This window comes from Desmodus rotundus, chromosome 9 (assembly GCF_022682495.2).
Source record: "Desmodus rotundus isolate HL8 chromosome 9, HLdesRot8A.1, whole genome shotgun sequence".
Classification (NCBI taxonomy): domain Eukaryota; kingdom Metazoa; phylum Chordata; class Mammalia; order Chiroptera; family Phyllostomidae; genus Desmodus; species Desmodus rotundus.
The window spans coordinates 26533113-26537823 of record NC_071395.1 but is presented as its reverse complement, the minus strand read 5'-3'; the positions used below and the strand labels follow the sequence as shown (position 1 = coordinate 26537823).

The window sequence follows — 4711 nt, the reverse complement described above, 5'->3', positions numbered from 1 at the left end:
CTACTCCGGTTCCAGACGAAGCGTGGTGGACATGCACAGCTAACATGGGAGTACTGTAATCTAACCGAAACCTTTGTACAGACAACAAACCCGTTTCTGCAGCCACTATTGTTAGTCTCTTGATTCATAATGACTTAAGCACACTTGACATCAACTGCATCAAGATGTGACATGTTTTATAAGAAAAAGAGAAAAAAAACTTAAAGTCAAAAAAATATTTTTAGGTATTTTCACAAACAAACTGGCTTTTAAATAAATTTGCTTCCATATGGGTTGGAGAAGACAAAAACCAGTTAAGCTGAGTGGGAAGTAATTATAAAGGCTTTAGGTATCAGTTCCGTATTTTCCAAAGCCAAATATGTAAATGCTAAGGAAAGAAAACAAAGAGAGATTCAAATCTTGTAATTTAATATTGTTATTAAAACTTTAATGTATCCTATTCTTTAACATTTGGTGTTAATATAAAATTACTTGGCAATGCTTGACATTTGAAATAAACGTTTTTCTATTGTTTTATTTGCAAGGGGTCCAGTTAATTTTGCTTAGCTACAGTTTGGTCATAAATCAAGCAAGTTTAAAGACAAATTGTTAGGTTCCCAGAGAAAATTGCCCCCTTTTACGAAAAGAAGGCCAGGTGATATTTAAAGTATAAACTTGATCCAAAACAATATCTGAACTTGTTTTTTAGTGTGTCTTACTATGTATAGAGATATATTTAATGGAAAGCATTTAATCTATGTAGATAAATGCTAATAATTTAAAAATATCTGAATATTCAGAATATGTGAGGTTCCATTTTAAAGTGTTTGAGCTTGCAGAAGAAAAGTGTTAGTTGTACCTGGAGTTAGAAATGCCTCAGAAGTAGTTTAGATAGTTGCCCATTAATCAAACTCCATAAACTAATCTAAGTTTTTCTTTTTTAAAGTAGAGCTGTCATAAGCCTTAGATATTATGAATAACTTGAGCACTTTGAATCACTGTCAAAAGAGTTTCTTCCCATTGCCATCAATAAACACAGTCCTAACGTATTTTTTTTATGCCCACTCCTCAAGTGGAATATCTATTCTAATATGCCCAGTGTGGATAAAATGCTATGCTTCTGTAAATTTTGACTACAGAACTTATATTTCTCTAGTTAGAAAATTTAAAGGAGCTCTCTTCCCTTCAAAAAAAGATCATTTATTTGCATTAAGCTTCCTAAAATAAAATTAATTTAGGGTTTTAAAAAATTACTAACATCCAATAGTTATGTTTAATATTTTCATTCTTGTTATTTCTGCAAGTAAGCCTTCGTGCAGCACTTGGTATTTACCTGAGTGCTTTGCAAACATATTTATCATATTTCACAGAAGGGAAAGGGAAATATAAGGTTTAATAGCAACCATTTCCGTTGACCACGGTGACACGTGGCATCGTGATCTGCTTCACTAAATTTAGCCGTCCCTTATCACAAATTGGAAGATAATGCAATATAACTTAGTGCATTTCTCCTCATCAGGAATGTTGGAGGTGCAATTTAAGTTTTAATGATAAATGCTAGAATGACCAAATTGCAGACTAATTGTTTCCATATTATACTTAAAATGAGTTTTTAAAAATAAAAAAGATGACTATATACGATCAATGCTATTTATTGTACCTCTGGGCCTACTCTTCTAAAAATTGTAGTTTATCGAATTTTCTCTGTCAAGCTTGAACTAATGTAAATAATTGAAATAATGTAAAGTTATATTTTCATGTTTTTATAGATACAACATGACAAGAATACATAATGTAAGAGTATTTCCACTATGGATCATGTTGAATGGATAATGCACATCCCAGTTACAAGCAGTAATCCTAGTTCAATACCCATGTAACGGCGCATCAATATGTTGCTATATAAATATGTCTGTGTGCATACAAGTGAAAAGTGGTCAAACAAGAGTGATGACAGCTGTCTAAGGTTTTTTTATTCATTTTATATAAAAACTGTTATGGAAAGACCAAAATGTTTATGAACTCTTCTTATGTAAATTTACAACTGTCCTTTACTGTACCTTTTTGTTTACAGTATAGTACCTTATTTTCTGCTCTGTTAAGTGGGTGTCCGCTCCGAGGAGACATACACTTTCTATAACTTCTATCGAAGACATTGGAATTTCCAATTTTTCATGTGTACTATGTCAGACAATGCTTTTGATTTTATTTTTAAATCTAACATCGGATGGCTTTTTTTGGAGTATTGTAAAAACTTCAATCATACATAAAACATGTTCTTACAAAAGGCAAAGATCTTTTTTTTTCTTAATAATTCTTCACACTAATAATGAGAACCCAAAAAGTGTATTTAAATGTATTCCCAGACACACCCAGCTATTTCTACTCCACAGTGATGTTTTCTCAGTTTATATGTCAGCTAGGTGCCCATGTAATAAAATAGAATTAGCTTTCATTTTTTAGCTAAAAAAAGTGATATTTTAGATATTCCAAACCGATAGTCATTACATGCTTTGGGCATACGTAGAAACACCGCTGTCGGTTAATTAAAGCTCTCGCGTGGTGATAGATACACTCTACTTCTGAAGTGTCCTGCTGTGCTGTCATCGGCCCTTGCGCTGTGCTGTGTCCCTTCCGCTGCCACTGTAGTCATAGTAAAGAGCAGAAAGGTGACTCTTTAAAAATCCCACAAGATCACACATTTTTCAGGCTTAGATGTTTCAAAAATGCTTTCATTTATTGTTTTACTGAGAATATTAACAAGTAAAACTCCTGCAATTTGTATGGTCTTGTTACAAAGGTGGTTAATTTAATATGTAGGCAGTTCTTTTAGGGCATATTCTAAAATCACCAAGACATTGTAGTTCTTCAAAATTGCACATTCAAATGTCTTTTGTAACATTCTGTGGGTTTTAACATATTTACTGGGTAATAGATGAACACACCAATGCATCTGCTTAAAAACAGAGTAATGTTGACTTTCTGCAAATACTCTCAGAATATTCTGGTGGCTGTGATAGTAAATTTAGCAAATGAAGAGAAATATTAACAATATAATAACCCCACAGGATAATTTCAATACCACACCTTGACAAAACCATTTTAAAAAACACTGTTGAAACGATTTAGCATCCAATACAATGTGTTTTCTTCCCTTTCTTCTCCTATCTCATCACCTCCTAGAGTTATCAGTCTAGTAAGCTGAAAAAGAAAAAATAACTCAAGTATCATCTCTACCTTGAAATGTATTTCCGGGTATTCGTACTTGTTTTCAGGCTGGACAGAGTTTATTATGTATTGCACTGGACAGCCCATTAGTATTTCATGTAAAATGAAGTATAATTCAGGCAAATATTTCATTTTTCTTTAATGCAAACGAAATATGTAGGTGGATTGATTGAATTACATAGGTTCCCTGCATTATCAATTGTGACTGATAGTGTATGGTTTATTAATAATATACTATGATCTTTGGAGAGTTTTTTGGTTATTTAACAAATGTTAAATGAACCCTCAAAAGCTTATTGAAGGAAATAGAAGAACGATGTAACTATTTAAATGTAGGGTAAATTTTGTGCAAGGGATTCTATATATAAATTGGTTTATGTTTCATTGCTAACATTAAAGATGGGTAAGTACGAGTGAATCATCATGACATTCTCAAAGAGAATTTGAGGATAGATTAAATGGATTATGGAAGTTGTATCAAATTTTTAAAAAGAGAAATTCATTCTCTTGTTGCATTGCTCTGCTTAGACCGTGACACTGAAAAGTTTATTAGACACACAACGATAACCTGCACTTTCTGTAGTTCCGTGTTTTAAAATGACAGCTCGCGGCCCTCTGAGTACATGAAGGTTCAGACACGTTTATGTAAACATGACGATGCTCCAGCACGGAGACTAACACAAATGACCTAAAATTCAGTGCAAGTACGGAAGTGCCTAGAGTAAATCTAAATCATAAGAATCCGTATGTTTATATCCTGTCTCTATTTATTTCCTGCTTGCTGTATCACTGTATATTGTCTTCCTGCCCTTAGGTACCACCTGCCATTTTTCCATGTATTATGCTTCCAATGGTATCTCACTTTTTAGTTTCGTTCATCTGGCCTTTCGCTTTTTGTCTATTATCCCATCTATTTCTGGCTTGTCCTTCATGAGAGATTTTGCTGTAAGAGCATTTCCAGTGCAATTCATTTCCTCAAAGACAGGACCGACAATTTCAGAGTCTTCTTAAAAACTGTAATAAATGATGAAGAATTTCTTGCGTGAAATAAAAATGTCCTGCTGAGCTCTATTTCTGCATCACTCACATATTCGGGCCCAATCAGTGAAAATTTGTTGCATTCCTCCATGTGCTTACAGAGCTCCACAATTTATAGAGTTTCTGTAGGAAATGGGAGGCTCTTCCCTGAGGCAGGAAGAGTGAAAACTCTATTTTTAATATGTTTGCTTATCAGAATTTCTTTTAAAAGCCACTTCACCATGAGCACAAACCAATTCTCTATTTTAATTCCACTCGCAAGCACTTCCAGATTATCTTTAACTGCCTTTTTTCCCACTAGGTATAAGTCACTTTTGCTATTTCAGAGCCAAATTCCTTTTTGGATATGCCTAAACTCACTGTTACTTCATTGGATATGACTGAATTTACTGAATGACTTTGGTCATTTTTCTTTCTTTTTTTTCCTTTCAGGTTAATGTGCCAATTTCATTTTATTGTAAATTGG

General features: G+C 33.4%; 1 protein-coding gene across 5 annotated transcripts in view; it reads left to right on the top strand.

Moving 5' to 3' along the window:
• GRIA2 (glutamate ionotropic receptor AMPA type subunit 2) overlaps positions 1-2201 on the top strand; it is a 126083-nt gene extending 123882 nt beyond the window's left edge. For all 5 annotated transcript variants that reach the window (XM_024568801.4, XM_071219164.1, XM_045202642.3 and 2 more), the window contains one exon: positions 1-2201. This exon is cut by the window's left edge and continues 339 nt beyond it. The gene's annotated coding sequence lies outside the window, so the exon portion shown is untranslated.
• Positions 2202-4711: the final 2510 nt, after the last annotated feature.